This window comes from Spinacia oleracea, chromosome 4 (assembly GCF_020520425.1).
Source record: "Spinacia oleracea cultivar Varoflay chromosome 4, BTI_SOV_V1, whole genome shotgun sequence".
Taxonomy (NCBI): domain Eukaryota; kingdom Viridiplantae; phylum Streptophyta; class Magnoliopsida; order Caryophyllales; family Amaranthaceae; genus Spinacia; species Spinacia oleracea.
The window spans coordinates 91252027-91271268 of NC_079490.1; the positions used below are offsets into that span (position 1 = coordinate 91252027).

The following is a 19242-nucleotide window of genomic DNA, read 5'->3' on the forward strand; positions in this document are numbered from 1 at the left end:
CCAGTGTTGAAGAACACTTTTTCTTGGGCTTTGAAAGATATTTGGGCTTGAAGCCCCCACTTTTAAGTGCTGTTGTATATGGCAGAGGGGTGGATTTGTCCCTCCTTGTCACCTACTTTGCTGGGCTTGATGTTCCCCAAGTTTTCCGCCTGAGGGCCTTGAGTTTTTGTATATTTGCTCGCTTCCTCTTTTCGAAACAGGGGTTTGGCAACGACGATGCCTCCCTAATAGAGATTGTAGAGCAGTTTGCTAATGGTCGGGACCCAATGCCGCTCGTGGTTGGCGAAACATTGATGGGCCTTGACATGCTGAAGTCGGACCCCTCTTCTCTGCCGTCGGGAAGTCCGGTATTACTCCAAGTAAGGATCTGGAGCCTTCTTGTATTTTGAATTTGTACTTGTATTTGAATTTTGAATGTTGAATTTTGAAATGCATTTCTTGTATACTCCCCAAGGTTTGGCTTATGGAGAGGCACCACCGGAGAACATGGAGACCTATAATAAAAAAAGGGTTCACCGTGCGGCCCATGATGTATGACCGGCTTTTATTGGACGAGTGGCGATGCACACTCTCTGGAATTGAATCTTGTATAAGGTGGGCAGTTCCTTGGCGGGGAATTGCTGCTATGAGACATGCCCCTGGTTCTACTGCTTTGAGGGAGCCAAGCCTCACAATGCTGGTCTTCTACTCGCCTGCTCGAGTGATGAGACAATATGGCTTGAAGCAAGAGATTCCGGACTGTACTGAAGAGAACCCGAAATCTGTTGTGCTGAATGCAAATCGTCTTGAAGTTTGGAGGCGGTATTGGGTCGCCAAACCATTCTTGAGTATCCGGTTCCCACCTGAGTTAGTTACTCTGTCTGTGGGGGTACATTGTATGGATGAGAGGCCTAATCCAGAGGGACATTTCTCTCTCCGGACCAGCTATAGTCCGAGGTTCTAGAGCTAGATGTCCTGCATCAACTGACTATGAGGAAGGTGACGGGAGTGTGGCCCATCCGGTGCTTGACCGTTCGGAATCCAAAAGAGGTTCTTCGTCCTCCCGTCTTGGAAGGCTAGCAAGTTCCTTCTCCCGCCGCTTGGGCAAGGAGAAGATTGATGATTGATTGCGGGAGGAGCCAGGGGATAGTACTCAAGGTGCCAAGACTCAAGAGCATAGTCGCCGGACCCAAGATCTTTGTAGGCTAAATATGTTTGAAATTGTATTGGAAGGAATTGTGTCTAGAATGTGTTTGAAAGATGTGTTTGGAAAATGTGTTTAGGAAGTGAAAAGGCTTTTGTACTTTGCTTCACTTGATCCTGACTTTGTATTTGAATTAGCTTTGAAGGCCTTAGGGCCAAATAAAGAGTTATTGTATTAAATTCCGTTTAAACATGCTTTGCTTTGAATTGGCACATTTGGAATAAAGACAACAACAATTGAGTTTTGAAATTTGATTTGATTTTTAGGATGCCCTTAATTGAGGAAATTTTGAACTTTTTTTGTATTAAAGTGGCCGGGCCTCGAAATGAGGTTGCCTACGTGTCCCGTTAGGGAATCAGGCCGGACGTAGTTCTGACTACCTTACAGGACTTTGAATTGGATTCTTGAATTTGAATATGGAACTTAGACATAGAACTTCTTGAGTTGATCGAGGTTGGTCAGAGATCTGAATTATGTTCCATCGACGTCTGTTAGTTCGACTGCTCCCCCGGAGAGGATCTTCTTGACAATGTATGGGCCTTCCCAGTTGGGTTTGAATTTTCCCCTTGGGTTCATGGTGCTTTTGCGAAGGGCTTTCAGGACAAGCTCGCCTTCTTTGATGTTTCGGGTTCTGACCCTTTTGTTGAAATGTCTGGCCACTCGGCGCTAATAGACTGGTACATGGTGAGCGGCTTGAAGCCGACGCTCATCGAGCATGACTAGCTCGTCATATCTTGCTTGTACCCATGCAGCTTCTGGGATTTTGATTTCGAGGAATATCCTTAGAGAAGGTATCTCCAGCTCGATAGGTTGTACTGCTTCCATTCCATAGACCAATGAGAATGGGGTTGCACCAGTCGAAGTGCGAATTGAAGTTCGATATCCCCACAATGCGAAATGCAGCTTCTGGGGCCAGTCCTTGTAGTTGGTAGTCATTTTCATGATGATGGTCTTGACATTCTTGTTGGCTGCTTCGACTGCCCCATTGGTTTGTGGTGATAAGGCGAAAAGCGATGATGTTGAATCTTGTACTCGGTGAATAAATCTTCACACTCTCCTTGAAAATGGGTTACCTGGTCACTGATGAACTCGTGAGGAACGCCGTATCTGCATATGATGTTTTCTTGTATGAACTGGGCCACTTGCTTGGAACCCAACACTTTGAATGATCTGGCCTCGACCCATTTGGTGAAGTAGTCGATAGCAGCCAGTATGAACTCATGACCCCCGGTGCCTGTTGGAGTGACTTTGCCGATGGCGTCGATACCCCAGGCTGAGAATGGCCACGATGATAATTGAGAGTATAGCAATAATGGAGGAATGTGCTTCTGATTCGCACACTTTTGGCAGGTAGGACATTTCTTGACAAAGAAGTAGCAATCCCGCTCGAGGGTAGTCCAGTAGTATCGAGCCTTGATGATCTTGAGGGCTAGCATCTTCCCGTTCATGTGGGTGCCACAGACTCCAGCATGTATGTTGTCCATGACTCTTTGAGCTTCGTGTTTGTCAACACATCGGAGGTTAGGACCGCCAAGGGACCTTTTGTATAGAATGCCACCTTCTTTGACGAAGTTGGCTGGTTGTAGTCGTAGAGCCCTTTGATTCTTGCTTGAAAAGTGCGGGGGATACTCTGAATTTTGTAGATACCTTTGAATGTCTTTAAACCAAGGTTCATCTCCGTCTTGCTCGACGTCGTCAATAGCATGGACATATGCTGCTTCTTGACGTGTTTCAATTGTAAGTGGCATTTCAGCCATGCCATTTGGGATGTTGATCATTGAGGCCAGCTTTGCAAGTGCATCGGCGAATTGGTTCTCCTCTCTCGGGAAGTATGTATAGCGAAACTCTTCTATTTGTTCAGACAGCTGCTCAAGATAGGACTAGTATGGAGCCAAGCTCTCGCTCCTCACTTTCCATTTGCCGAAAATTTGATTGATGATTAGGGAGGAATCCCCGTATACTCGAAGTTTGTGGACACCTAATGCTAAGGCGGCTTCCAGGCCCATGATGCATGCTTCATATTCTGCCGCATTGTTTGTGACGTTGAATTGCAGATTTTCTGATATAGGAATGTGAGTGCCGTCTGGGGCTACTAGAATTACTCCAACACCACATCCGTTCTGATTGGAAGCACCGTCGAAATGCATTGACCAACTGTCATCACTGGTCATTAAGATTTGCTCGTCGGGTAAGTCGTAATCCTCCTCTTCTGCCTCGACAGGACAGCCGACAAGGAAATCTGAGACTGCTGAACCCTTGATAGACTTCTGCGGGATGTATTTGAGGTCGAATTCTGCTAGGATGACCAACCATCTGGACAACCGTCCGTTGAGGGCTGGTTTTTCGAATAGATACTTGAGAGGATCCGCTTTGCTAATCACATGTACTGTATGAGAGAGCATGTAGTGCCGTAGTTTCTTTGTGGCCCAAACCAAGGAAATGTTGAGTTTCTCGAGCTGAGTGTACTTGGTCTCGTACTCGATCAGTTTTTTGCTTATGTAGTATACGACGTTCTCTTTGCCTTCAACTTCTTGGGCGAGCATTGCCCCAACTGCTGAATCTGTTATTGTGAGGTAGAGCCTGAGGGGAATCCCTGGCATGGCTGGCTTTAGTACTGGTGAATTGGAAAGGTAATCCTTGATAGTGTCAAATGCATACTGACAGTCGTCATCCCACACTTTGGGCTCACTTTTTCGGAGCTTTCAAAATCCTGGTTCACAGATCTTCGTAAGTCTTGAAATTAACCTACTGATATATTGTAGTCTGCCGAGAAAACCCCGAATTTCCTTTTCATTCTTTGGTGGTTGCATCTCGAGAATTGCCTTGATTTTCGAAGGATCAGCCTCTATGCCCCGAGAGCTGATAACATATCCGAGTAACTTGCCTGCCGTTACCCCGAATGCACACTTTTGCGGATTGAGCCTCATGTTGTATTGCCTGAGCCTGTTGAAAAACTTTCGAAGTACTGAGGTATGCTCGTGTCTCTTTGGATTTGACAATCGTGTCGTCGACATATACCTCAATTTCCCTGTGAATCATATCGCTCATGATGGTTGTGGCTGTTCTTGGATAAGTTGCTCCTGCGTTCTTTAGTCCGAACGGCATAACTGTATAGCAATATGTGCCCCACTGAGTGGTGAAGGTTGTCTTCTCCATGTCCTCCTCTGCCGCGGGAATCTGATTGTAGCCCGCGTACCCGTCCATAAAAGAGAGTAAGGCATGATTTGCGGTGTTGTCGACCAAGATGTTGATGTGAGGCAATGGAAAACCGTCTTTAGGGCTGGCCCTGTTAAGATCTCTGTAGTCCACACACATTCCTACTTTTCTGTCTTTCTTTGGAACTGGGATGACATTTGCGATCCATTCTGGATACTTTGCTTCTCGAATAAACCCGGCCTCTAGCTGCTTGGAGACCTCTTCTTGAATTTTGAGGGAAACGTCCGGTTTCATGCGACGGAGTTTTTGCGTGATGGGCTTTGAACCTGGAATGAGGGCAATTGTATGCTCACCGATGCTTGGATCAACCCCTGGCATATCATGATACCATGCAAAGACGTCTATGTACTCTGAAAGTAGCTTGATAAGATCATCCCGCTCTGCTTGAGAAAGAGTTAAACCAATCTGAACTAGTTTTGAATCATTGTTGTTAGAAAGGTTGATTTTTTCTGCTTCGTCAATTATGGGCGTCATGTTTTCAAAATTTTCGATAGCTTTTAGAATTTCAAGGTCAGTTTCTTGTGAAGCAAAGTTGTTTGGATTAGGATTGTGTTTTGAATTAGAACTCGAGGAGTAAGTAGAAATTGAAGTGTTATTGAAATCAGCAATCATTACATCGACTGTTTTGACTTGAAGCTCGGCCTTTAGAGGCTCTTGATTGATGCAAGACTCTAGTTCTAGACTCTTAGACTCATTGCTAGACTCGAAAATTGAAAGACAGACTCTGGACTTGGACAAAGACACTAATCGTAAAGATAGTTCTCGGGGTATTCCCAGACATCCACGCATCGTCATAATCATCATAGACGGGGCTACATGCACAGATCTTCAAGACTTGATCCCAGACTTGGTTCCACGTGTTGTAAGGAAATGCGGCGAAGTTGCCTTTGCATGAAGTGTTGAGCCCTAGGAGGAACATTCTCACCATTTTGCCCTCTAGCAGCTCGGGCTGGATTGTATATACGAGCGGAGATTGCCCATCTGTGGTAGTATTCTTGAATGCACTCGTTCTTTTCCTGGCGTACAACCGGCTTTTGTTTGATGAGAGTGTCTCGGAAGCTCGAACCTTTGAGGGTGAGGCAGGCAAGGCCATCCAATATTTCCTCGAACCACGATTCTCCGAATAGTAGGTCGAAGTTGACAGACACATCGACAACTAGGAATTCAGCATTGCTATGATAAGTGTCGAAGGAGAAAACTAGTTCGAGGACTCCCAGGACCTTGTATGTGACCTCCTGGAGCTTGACAGTTTGTTGAGCACTCAGCATGAGATCATACTCGGAGAACCCCAAAGCCTTCAAGGTGGCGAGAGGGCAGATGTTTTCTTGAATGTCGGTGGTTACCCTAGGTTCGGGGATCACCCAGTTTTGAGCACTTGGAAGGAGATGGCAAAAGCTTGGGACCATCAACTCGTAACCTGGCTTGTATATTGTAGAGATCAAATTGCATGGAAGCTCCTCTTCTTCATCTTCACAGTCATAGGAAATGACTTGGACCGAGGGAGTTTGTTTGGCTCCCGGAGGTAGGGGTAAGGTCTTGTTGTCGACCATGTTTTGGATCAAGTGCTTAAGCTTGTAGCAGTCTTCGATGTCATGACCCTTCCCTTGATGGTACTTGCAATGGGCTGCTGGATCCCAGCTCTTGGACCTCTTGTCGACTGGAGGATCGGGTGTTGGGCCGATTGGTGTTATGACTTGCTTTTCGACCAGCCGATCGAATGCCTCGCTGTAAGACATTCCGAGGTTTGTAAAGACCCTTTGTGGTCTGCCTTGATAGTTGCGCTGATTAGTATTTCTCTTGAAGTTGTTTGACTTTGGACCTTGAGGAGCCTCTAGGGCGTTGACCTCGTGAACTTTGTGTGTTGCCTCAGGTCTCTTTCCCTTCCACTTTTCAGCTTCTGGAGCTGGGGTTGCTGGTGTTTTCATCAGGTCATCCTCTATGTCGACCCCGATGTCGTAGGTTCTCTTGAAGCTTGCCAAGCCTAGGTACTTCATGTGAGTATTGTATTTCGGAAGAAGACCAGCAATAAAGATCTTGACCAATTCTCTCTCGGAGGGTCGAGTCACCATTTGGGATGCCATTTCTCTCCACCGGTTAAGGTAATTAGTGAAACCTTCTTGAGGCCCTTGCCTGAGAACCTCTAGTTCCCTTAGAGTAGTTTGAAGTTGAATATTGGGCTGATATTGCTCCATGAATGCCCGAGCAACTGCTTCCCATGTATTTGTTTGATGTTCCTTGAGTGAATAGTACCACTTCTGGCAGACAGGTTCCAGAGACATAGGGAATACCACTGGGTATAGCTCGAGTTTGACCCCCTTGATGGCCATTGTAGCTCTGAAATTCTTGAGGTGGTATTTAGGATTGTCGGTGGACTTGAACTTTGGAATATCATTGGCGGAGAATTTGTCTGACAGATTTGCCCTCCCCTTGAGGTTGTCTTCCATTGAGGTGTCAAAGTAGTTCTCTTGATTGGTAACCTTACTGACAAGACTCCTGATCTTCTTGGTTAAGTCATCAGTGGGCACGCCCTGCTCGACAACACCCAGTCGGTTGCTTATGTTCTCCACATTGGCGCTGAGGCTGGCGAAAGCCGCCAGGAGTTGAGTGAGTTGATCAGAGGCAAACATTTGGACTGATTCTTGAAAGGGGCTAGAAGTTTGATTTGTAGGAGATGAACTGGCTGCTCGTTCGATGCCGGCTAGGAGGGAGGCTAGGGCTGATGGATTTCTTTTCAACCTCTCTCCTCTTCGACGAACCCACAGGATCCTCGGACTCCTATTTAGGACACACCACATGATTTAGAACTTGGACTTCCCGACACATGATATGATATGCATGCAATGAATAAGACCTAGACTTGACTCTAAGTGCCACTCCGAAGATTCCGGATTTTGGATTTTTGTACTTGTATTCAAGATTTGCAACCCGTTGGAAGTGTTTGAGAGGAGCCTTCATTCTTTTGTGGAAGTTGACTCTTTGTACTAGAACTTTGAGTATCGAAAAAGGATATTTCGACCTATTGGAAATTGAACTATTTTAGGGGAGTTTCAACCCATTTTGGAAATTTCGAAATTGGACTTGTACTAGGAAATTGAATTTTGTATTATTTCAAGGGAATTTCAACCCGTCAATATTTTAGGGGAATTTCAACCCGTTAGATCTTGGAATATTTGATGGGAATTTCAACCCATTGAATGGAATTTTGAACTTGTATTATTTCTAGGGAATTCCAACCCAATTGGATTTCGAAGTATTTTAGGGGGATTTCAACCCATGGAAATATTTTTGGGGGATTTCAACCCATTGGAAAATTTGACTTGTATTATTTCAGGGGATTTTCAACCCGTTGGAAATATTTGGAAATGGGGTTTGTATTATTTCAGGGGATTTTCAACCCGGAGATAGAATTTGAATTTGTATTATTTCAGGGGATTTTCAACCCATTGGAAAATTGGACTTGTATTATTTCAGGGGATTTTCAACCCGTTGGAAATGTTTGGAATTTTGAATTTGAGAGTAATGGAAAGGAAGGATTTGTAGCTCGAAAATGAGTTTGAAGTTTGAACTTTGAAAGGGAAAAGACGCGCTTTTGTATATAGAATGTGAGGCTTTGAGTATGGAAAATCCGGCATTATGCCGCCATGGATTTGAGATATTGAATTTGGGAACTTGAAAGTCCGGCATTATGCCGCCGTGGACTTGGAATTTTGAAGTTTCGAATATAGGACTTCAGATTTGAAGGGATTGAAAATTTTGAACTTCGAACTCGAGGTTTGAAATATGGAATGGAAAAGTCGGCATTACGACGACATGAATTTGGAACTTGAAACTTTGAGTATAGGACTTGAAACTCGAAAGATTTGACATGGGTTTTGAGGTTCGAAAGTTGATTCGAAAAGGTTGGCATTACGCCGGTCATGAGCTTGGACATTTGAGGCTTTGAGATTTGGAATTGGCAACTTTGAGTTTGAGGTTTGAAGACTTGAATGTTTGAAATAGAAATCCGGCATGACGCCGTTGGATATGAGTTTAGAACTTGAAATTTGACTAGGAAATCCGGCATTATGACGCCGTTGAATATGGGTTTTGAACTTTGAAACTTGAAACTAGGAATTTGAATTAGAAGTTTCGGCATTATGGCGTCGTTGGATTGAACCTTGACTTGAAACTTGAAACTCGAAATTTGAATTAGAAAATCCGGAATTATGGCGCCGTTGGATTTGGACTTGACTTGAAACTTGAAACTCGAAATTTGAATTAGAAAATCCGGCATTATGACGCTGTTGGATTTGGACTTGAAAATTGAGGTTTGGACTAGAAAATTTTGATTGGACTTCAAACTTGAAATGTGGACTAGAAAATCCGGCATTATGACGCCGTTGGATTTGAGCTTGAATTTGAAACTTGAGGTTTGAAACGGATAAATCCGGCATTATGACGCCGTTGGATTTGAAATTTGGAGTGGAAAATCCGGCATTATGACGCCGTTGGATTGAATTTTGGACTTGGAACTTGGAATTTGGACTCGAAAATCCGGCATTATGACGCCGTTGGATTGAATTTTGAATTTGGAACTTGGAATTTGGACTCGAAAATCCGGCATTATGACGCCGTTGGATTGAATTTTGAAATTGGCATTTGTGCGTGAGGCGTGTTTGAGGGTTTTAAATCAAATGGAGTGGCACTCCTAAAAGACCTTAAATCGGCGATTTAGATGCATGAGGTTTGAATGATGCTCCTAGGGGTTTGGTTTCCTAGTTGGAGGCTAATGGGTTTTGGCATGCTAGAACTCGAGGTTAGCCATTCACGCGTGCAAAGACGCCCACACAATGCACAAGTAGCACGTTGTCACACTAGTCATGAATATGAATGCGACATGCAAAGTTCTCAACCTAAGGTCGGTCTAAGTTTTGTATGATGCAAGTGGTCGGCTTAGGGTGTCAAAAGGTACTCGACTAAGAGAAGGATCCGGCGACAACTTGCACATCCGCCTAAGGGACGTGTGTGTCGGCAGACGGCCTCCATACTTGACATCGGGAATGTCAAGTAAATGCCAAGTTTTGGTAGGCGCGGAAATGGTCACACACTTTGGTCGGGAACCGTATGGAGAGTCACCATTTTGTCGCCCCCGGGGCTAGCCCGAATGTAGAACACATCCGTTTGGGCAAGGTAGAAATTCATTTTGCACAAATATGGTTTTCGAAAAATGCATGAAATACCTAGAACTTCCAAATTGAAATCGTACTTGAATTTGTATTTGTAAAGCTCGTTTTTCGGTATTCGTTCTCGAGGTTTGGGAGAGTCCTTCCAGATTCAAAAATAGACTAACTCCCAACACGAAAAGTTGAGCAAAAGTGGGCGAAAAGCCACTGTGAGCCACTATCCTGGATGCAGGCAGCGGCGTTGGGATCTTGAAAAGGTTAGATCTTTGATGTGCTCTTACTTTGAAATGATCCTAGTTTAGGGAAGTAGTCATGAGCAACCCTAAACATTGTGGGATCTTGAAATTTGAAAACTTGAACTTGTATATTAAAAAATGGAGTCTTGAATCTCAAAAGACTAAACCTTTAAAAGTTAAAAAGGTGTCATCTTTGATTACTCTATGTTTGAAAGTGATTCTAGTTCAAAGAAGTGATTGCAAACAGCTTTGAACATCCTTGAATCTTGAAAGTTTGCATTTTTGTATTTTGAAAAGTTTGGATTTTGAAAAGATGTATGATTGTTGCAAGTGACATTTTTAGTGATAAAAATGCCAACTTGCTAATCATTTTTGAAGTAGGAAAATCAATGAAACATGATTGAATATGGTGGGATTTGGAATTACCTTTTTAGGTTTAGGCAAGAATTCCTTTTAAAGCTCCCAATTGCTTAGAATTTTGAAGTTTCACTAGAAGAAAAAACCTCAAGTGCGGGCTCATTTTAAGGGTTTTAGTGCGGCCTTTTACATGTGCAGCACATGGCCTGCCCGCACTTGATGTTTCTCAAGTGCTGCCAAAATATTGGCAGCACTTGATGTTTCAAGTGCTGCCAATTTCAAAAATGAGCCCGCACTTGACATATTTTGTGCTGCCAATTTTAGAATATGAGCCCGCACTTGATATATTTGGTGCTGCCAATTTTGAAAATGAGCCAGCACTTGACATATTTGGTGCTGCCAATATTGAAAATGAGCCCGCACTTGACATATTTGGTGCTGCCAAATTTGAAAATGTGCCCGCACTTGACATAGAAATGGGCAGCACAAGCATAAAAATGAGCCGCACTTGATATATAAATGAGCCGCACTTGGCCTATAAATGAGCCGCACTTGATCTAGATTTGTTGTATAATCGATTTCCCTGCTACATATTACAATTGGACCACGCCACTGATTAACCTCCATACGTCATATAAAAAGTATCCAATTATATAGATAATTAAAATAAATCGTATATAATTGTAAATATAAAAGTCGATAACATTACAATTATATGAAAAACTAGCTAGCATCCATAATTTAAGATTCTGTACTATAAAATATCAAAAACAATCACTGGTTATGAAGTTTGCCAACATTTCTCGAACTTCATCTATCTCCTCAAAGGTAAAAAGCCGCTCCCTCGGATTATTGAATACCTTAAAAAGATAGACCATCAAAAAAAAATATACACTTTAGTTATATTATAAATATTGAATCGTACAATAAATTAAGACTAAATTTGTTCATAACAAAGAAATAATGAACCGTATAATAATAAAATTGGTTAATTTCGGTCCCAACTTTCATCTAATGAACTTAAATAAATATTTTAAAGTCCTTCCATGTTTAATAAATTTAGTTTTATGTTTCAAAGACCCACTCTCACCCATTTTGGTGAAGTTATGCACATTTCAGCCACGTTAGTTCATTATCGGTCACATGTTGACTAGAATGGATAAATTCTGTCCCAACTTTCAACTAATGAACTTAAATGAGTATTTTAAAGTCTTTCCATGTTTAATACACTTAGTTTTATGTTTCGAAGACTCATTCTCACCCATTTTGGTGAAGTTATGTACAGTTATGCCTCGTTAGTTCATTATCGGTCACATTTTGACTAAAATAGCTAATTTCGGTCTCAACTTTCATCTAATGAAATTATATGAGTATTTTAAAGTGTTCCCATGTTTAATACACTTATTTTTATGTTTCAAATACTCATTCTCACCCATTTGGTGAAGTTATGCACATTTAAGCCTCGTTAGTTCATTATAGGTCACATTTTGACTAAAATGGCTAATTTCTGTCCCAACTTTCAACTAATGAACTTAAATGAGTATTTTAAAGTCTTTCCATGTTTTATTAACTTAGTTTAATGTTTCAAAAACTCATTCTCACCCATTTTGGTGAAGTTATGCACATTTAAGTCGCGTTAGTTCATTATCAGTCACATTTTTTACTAAAATGGCTAATTTCGGCCCCAACTTTCAACTAATGAACTTAAATGAGTATTTTAAATTCTTTCTATGTTTAATACACGTAGTTTAATGTTTTAAAAACTCATTCTAACCCATTCTGGTGAAGTTATGCACATTTAAGCCGCGTTAGTTCATTATTGGTCACATTTTGACTAAAATGGCTAATTTCGGCTCCAACTTTCAACTAATGAACTTAAATAAATATTTTAAAGTATTTCCATGTTTGTTACACTTATTTTTATGTTTTAAAGACTCATTCTCACCCATTTTAGTGAAGTTATGCACATTTAAGACTCGTTTGATCATTATCGGTCACATTTTGACTAAAATGGCTTATTTCGGTCCCAACTTTCAACTAATGAACTAAAATAAGTATTTTAAATATTTTACATGTCAAATATACTTAGTTTTAAGGCTCAAATACTTATTATCACCTACTTTAGTCAAGTTATGCACATTTAAGGTTCGTTTGATCATTATAGGCCACATTTTTTTACTAGAAATGGCTTATTTCGGTCCCAACTCTATACTAATGAACCTTAAAAAGTAATAAAAACCCATTACATGTTTATTATACTTATTTTAATGTTTCTAAGACTAAATATCACCTGCTTTGGGCAACTTATGCACATTTAAGGATAGTTTGTTTACTATAGGTCATATTTTGACTAAAATAGCTTATTTCGCTCTCAATTTTCAACTAATAAATCTAAATAATTGTTTTAAACCCTTTACTTGTTTATAAGACTTAATTTATTGTTTATAAGATTCACTCTCACCTAATTTGGTCAAGTTATGCACATTTAAGGCTCTTTTGATCATTATAGGTCATATTTTGACTAAAATGGCTTATTTCGGTCACAACTTTCAACTAATGAACCTAAATAAGTATTTGAAACACCTACATGTTTAATATAATGGGTTTTATGTTTCAATGACTCATTTTAACCTACTTTGGTCAAGTTATACAAAGTTATAGTATAATATTGATTCTGACCTTTATTTCAATTATAAGATTCCAAGCATCTTCGCTTAGGGTGTAATGAACTACGAACTTGATAATATCAAGAGGGAAATAGAAAACCAGACTATATAATCATATAACTCCATCCCATCCCCATCTAATCCATTGATTGTAGAAAAATTAATAACTGCTATAAAGGAGGCGACTTGCAAACGTGAGGAGCAAAATCAATTTATCTAGTCAGTTTATGAAAATTGTGATTTTGCAACAGCCTGCAGTATAAAAGTAGAACTTCTGTCATGGAAGTAACCTACAGGCTACAACCATGAGGAGAGAATGTTCGAGTCTCTTGTTGTAAGAGCTCTAAGCAGCAACATTTTTTTTTATCACCAGATTTTAAATATCAGCGATAGCTTTAGTTGATGCCATGAGAGTAATGTCATTATTTATAGCAGTTTAAAAGGAAATTTTAATCAAAATATAGATATCACTCTGGAACATGTCACACATACAGAAAACAGACATGTCTAAGACCTAGTACTCTGTAATGAGTTTAAGGAGGAACTAGAACACACCTGAAACTGATTAAGATTAAGAAATACGTTCAAGGAAAAGAAAAACTGAAACTGGTAAAAGAGAATATTTGAAGTTTTTCTTACCAATTGCGCCACCACGAATGCAGACATGAGAAGATCTCCAGATCTCTCCAGAAATGACCAGCTCTGAGTGCGAGTAATAAAGATGAGGGCCTGGCTAATGTTGCTAACTTGCATATATATTGCAGATGAAGTTTTCTCTGTGTTTCCAGGTAGAGAGCTCACACCCAAATTATCGTGTTACAGTTGATTTACATATATAAATATATGCATGAGGAAAAGCAAGTGTCCATATATAATATATAATAACTGCAGTACTTTATAATCCTTTTTATTACCTCGAAGAAATCTGTGCCATTTACGACCCAGTAAAATAACACAGTGACTAAGGCGAGATATGCCCCGATGACACAACCAGTAACAAAAATCTCATTCAGTTTCCAGCTGTCAGGCTTGGAGATGGTCTGACACGATCTTTAGAGATTGCTATGATTGTTCCTGCATTTTAGTTAAACATACAAGAGTTAGAGCATTACTGAAGACATTTCCCCCCTAGAAAAAGACGAAAAAGTCCAGTTTTTCCTCTTCAATTTTATCAGAAAACAATAGTGCTAATAGTGAAACAAAATAGTTCCAAGGCTTGTAATGTGAGAGGGAGTCTACAAGTGACAAGTTCAACAGACAAGTACATCAATAATGTAGTATGATTCTAGAAGGTATTACCATAATTTACTATAGCTATAATCAGAAGTTCAGAAACATAAATGTGGCAAGTCATACTCCTAGATCAAGGCTTCATTCCAGAAGGTTAAGCCATCTTGGGGGGATGGAGATCTAACATATATCTGAAACTGCATATAGTTTAAAAGCTTAACTTTCGATGCTCTTAATCAGAATCTAAGATTGCCACAATCTAAGAGTGCCACCACTCTTAGATTAAAGCTTAACTTTCTGGAAAGGTGGCACTCTTATACACTTTTGAGGCTTGTTTGATCATATGAAAGAAATTCCTATCTAACAAGTTCATGTTTCTAGAATTCCTCCAATCATGAAATAATTATAATACAAAAACACTAGTTATTGATCAAGTGAAAATGCCGCTTTTAACACTTCCGAGTTGATCAAAGGTTTAAGTTCTATATATGCAGACTATTTAAGAACAATTTACACATAGAATTTTATTAATTGGTATGTTACAATGGTTCATGCACACTGTTAAGTTATACAAAAGTGATGCCACGTCTTCACGTGCAGAAGAAATAAACATAAGGTAAAACGAGCAAATTCTCAAATAACTAACCTCATAAATCTTCTTAAGCTCCATGTAGAGCAAGCTAATCTTTACGAATTCCAACGCAATATCTTTCAAAGTGAAGAGTTTGCAGCAATATGCTTCTAAATCGCACTGCAGGATATAAGATTGCAAGGATTTTAAAGGGTAGAAACATAAAACCCTATAAGTAGATCAATAAATTGACTAGATGCACCAGTAGAAAAGAAGATATGTACACCATAGCAGTGCAAATCAAACACAACAGCCCAAATAGCAGATCAACAAAAGTCAACCGATGTCAAGTCCTACCAAACCTGAACAATTAGCAGCTTTGCGGTTGCAACATCTAGCTTTAAAGACCCTTTGTTTTGGTAGCATTGCAAACTTGCAACTGAATTTAAGCAACCAGACATAACCAGGATCCAACAACCTTCTACTGCTGACCAGAACAAAGCACACTTCGGCCCTGAACACCCACACCAGCCGCTGCAACACTACATCAGCTCTGTAGACCAACATGAGACTAAGTACCTATATTGGTGACACATAAGTGATGCACAATAGCAACAGAAGTTCAGATTAGAGTGCAGAGCAGTATGCAGCAGTAGTAAACAACAGGAGAGTAAGCAGAGCAGTAAATAGCAGCAACAGTCCAACACTAACTTTAATATTCTTGTCTTTCCTCTTCACACCACCTTACTCTAGCCTCAATTTACTTGCTCAATGCTATGAGCCTTGAGTTAACATAATCTATTTGCATTATCATTATGGTTGTACGAACTTCTTCGTGCTTGAAAAGTAGATAATCATTTGATGCTTTAATATCTACGAATATTTCCACTAGATATGTACACAGGAATCAAACATAAGACAAAAACAAACAAAATACTAAATCTAGAAATAGAAGAGGAATAGTTATAACATCTAGCATAGATTAATCAAACTATTGTAAGCCTCTTTTAGTTATCGATGTTCTGCTCACAATGCAATTCAGCTGTTGACATTGATGTTCTGCTCGCAATGCAATTCTAACGGCCAAAATCCTACATCATTCCAGCTGAACATATTTTAATCTAAACCTATTATTCCAGAGTATTCTTAGATAGATTCTAATGGTTTACTGGTTTGGCAAACCAGTAGGACTAGACTCAAACTGAATATTGAAGAAGTAAATCTTAGGATCAGGACATCCTTAGTTTGTGGAGCTGTGTGAAGACTGAACAGAGATACTGAACAAAGTTTTAAATGCTTACAAAATTAGCTTTAAAAAGGTAGAAGAGATGCCAGGTTTATCGAGTTTTCGGTTTGTGCTTTCCTGGTGTACAGACATGCTACTGCCGTCATTGAATTTGAAATACTCTTGCATCTACAACTTATACAGGCTTCCTATTCTATTTTATCTTACCTAATTTTACTACTATATTTGAAAGTTATACGGAGTATCATCACTTCTCTAGAATATCCACAATCCATCATTCAAATTATAAAAAATAAATAAGAAACAATTATGTGTCTCTAACCAATATGATAGAATACAGAAAAATTAGGTTCAAGGAAACTTCAAAATCTAATAATCACAACAACAAACAAACCCCATAACGATTCATTTTGATACACTACACCCTTCAATCGATAAGAACCCTATAATAATACACAAACAAAGAAAGAAAAATTGAAATCATATGGACATTAATTACAATATTACCTCAGCATTACTGGAACCGAATCAAAGAAGAGAATCATTAGGTTTCATAGTGGAAGCAGTATTGTTCCTGAGCTCCTAAGATACAAGGAGGAGCGACGCGACGGTGTGGAACAGTAGGGACGCAACACTGGGGGAACAACAGCGGTGAGCGGTGGGGGAACATCTGGGGCGATGCGGCGGTGGGGGAACAACAGTGCGGTGTGGTAAAGGAAGTTTTCGCGCCCAGAGAAGAACCAGAGAGGTGAAGGAGAGAAACCAGAGAGGGGAAAAGAGAGAACCGGGAAAATGAAGTTAGGTTGAATTAGAGGAGAGGAAGGAGAGAGAAGGGGAAATGAATTTTTTTTGGATATATTTTGTGGGACTCTTTCGTAAAATAGCCCGCACTTGAACTCAAGTGCTGCTAATTTTCTAAAAAGAGCCCGCACTTGTGACAAATATATATATTTTTTCTTTTTGTGATCTCAAGTGCTGCCAATTTATCAAAAGAGCCGCACTTGAAGGGAAGCACATGGCAATTTTTCCTCTAGTGTTTGTATGTGTTTTTTGAAGGATTTTGATTTGTATTTTGAGGCGTAATTTTGGTATTACGACGTTGTATTTGAAATATGCCTCCCATAATGCTGGGATTAGGGGGTTTTTATAGGAAAAATGGCCGCAAAACGCCAGCCATCGCCAGCGCAGCACGCAGCTAGCAGCGCTTGGCGCTGGTGATAAATGGCCGCAAAACGCCAGCCATCGCCAGCGCAGCACGCAGCTAGCAGCGCTTGGCGCTGGTGATGTAGCATGAATGCCGCCAAAAAGGACGGAAAGATGCCGTCCTTGATTTGTCTTGTATGGGTGTACCTTCGTACGAATAGTACTATGCTTGGTGTGTAGTGTTTGCTTGGAGGTTAAGGCTTGATTTTGCGTCTAAAAACAAGTCGTTTCTGTTTTTGAACTTCGGTTTAACGGGACGAGGCCCGGCTTGCTCGGTTTTGTGGGTCGGCGCCCGAATTTGACTTGCCTTACATGATTTTGAGTGGAAAAGGCCTAGTAAAACCAATGGAATGGTCTGCTAGATGAGATTGTACTTGGATTTTGAAATTGGTTTTTGGAAACTATATCTTGTACCGTGTTCCGGAAGGGGAACGACCTCGGGGATTGGATTTTGGATCTTGTATCTTGGAGATGTTCTTAGCAATTGGGATTTCCGCACGGAGTTTCTCCAACCGCCTAGTAAGGATAATGGTATCGTCACCATCCCAGAGGGGAGACACAAATTAGGTGTCTACTGAAGCCCCCAATTTGACTGAGCGTTCGGTTAGGAAAGCGCAAGTCAAAGTATTTCAAAAGGGATGGAGAATGATCAAGATGTTCTGCAATCAAGACCACTCTTTGTACGCCGGTACCTGCACAAAACAAGCGTTAGAAAAAAGATGGAGTCCACCTCCGTTCTGTTATGACGACTTCGTTACGTATCTGTACTTGTGCTCTTCCGCCTTTATTTTTGGGACGGAGCTTGGCATTGAAAATTTTGAATCCTTAAATTTTGAACCTTAAATTTTGAATTTTGAATTTTTGAATTTTGAATTTTTGAATTTTGAATGCCCGGAGTTGATCCGTTGGGGATGTGCTTTGCTGGGGATAAGAGCTTTTTACTGGTCCTTAAGATTTTGAAATTTCGGCTGACTTTCCTGGAGCTTGGGTCCGTTGGAAGTCGAACGCTTGAGTCATTGTATTTTTTGGACTTTGTATTCTTGAAATATTCATCTGTTTGTACTTGGAGATATAGGTGTATACCGGCATTTTCAATGGATTGGCTGATGAGTGGAAAAGGCCTAGTAAAACCAATGGAATGGTCTACTAGATGAGATTGTACTTGGATTTTGAAATTGGTTTTTGAAAATTGTATTTTGTGCCGAGTTCCGAAAGGGGAACGACCTCGGGAATTGGATTTTGGATCTTGTATTTTGGAGATGTTCTTAGCAATTGGGATTTCCGCACGGAGTTGTTCCAACCGTCTAGTAAGGATAATGGTATCGTCATCATCCCAGAGGGGAGACACAAATTAGGTGTCTACAGGTACCGAACCATCTCCATCATCCTCAGCATTATTGATGGCCTTGACCATCATCACCATCATCACCACCATGATCGTTAGAGCGCTCTCCATACCCACCGTAGTAGTGGGTGGCTGTGAAAGTGCCCATGGCACCAGGACCTTCATATCCCTCCGCGGGATAGGTAAACCAGGAAAGGTGCTGGACATCCTGAGGAATATAGCCCTGCCTAGCGTACTGATCATATATGGGGAACATGGCTCTCTAGTGATCACTCTCAAAGTGATCAAATCTGATCTCGAGCCTGTCCAACAACTCCTGAATGGAGCGCTGCTCCTCCTCTGGTGTCGGGCCACCCTGTGGCCTCCCCTCATCCTCACGAGCCCCCTTCTAAAGTAGGTGCGAAGCTCGGGCTGAAACTGGTGGGGCTCTGGCTGTGGGTCGGGTTGGGGCTCAGGCTCCAGCTCTTGCTCAACCCCAACTTACAAATAGTGAGCCTGGCTGGGTCTAAAACGGGTGCGGCCCTGAGGGTCAAGCAGGGTAAAAATCCAGTTCCCCTCAAACATCCAATACATGGCACCCGGGCGAAACAACTCATGCTCGCCCTGCAAGCGGCGAAGCCCAGCAAAATAGGCCAAATCTAGAAAGTTGTTACCCAAAACCGGTATCCGATTGGCCTCTACAAACCCCACTGTGGCCATAGCTATGTGGGTGATCAACCCACCAATGGTGATACGGGTGGTGTGTGTGCTAGTGGCTACTGAGTAAAGGTGGGAAGCCATATGATGGGCCAAATTCATTGTATACTTATCCTCCCCCTCTAGCACAA

The 19242-nt window shown here is 41.1% G+C and overlaps 1 long non-coding RNA gene across 2 annotated transcripts; it reads right to left on the reverse strand.

The window, feature by feature from the left end:
• Nucleotides 1-10784: 10784 nt before the first annotated feature.
• On the reverse strand, nt 10785-16711 carry LOC110790532 (uncharacterized). Of its 2 annotated transcripts, none has more exons than XR_008918997.1 (5): nt 16375-16711; nt 14906-15200; nt 14697-14801; nt 13460-13894; nt 10785-11014 (listed from the first exon to the last, which is right to left on the reverse strand). It is a non-coding gene; the product is annotated as an uncharacterized lncRNA (long non-coding RNA). The 2 variants fall into 2 exon arrangements; XR_002533819.2 differs by having other exon boundaries at nt 14984-15200; nt 16375-16709.
• Between the last annotated feature and the right edge of the window lie 2531 nt (nt 16712-19242).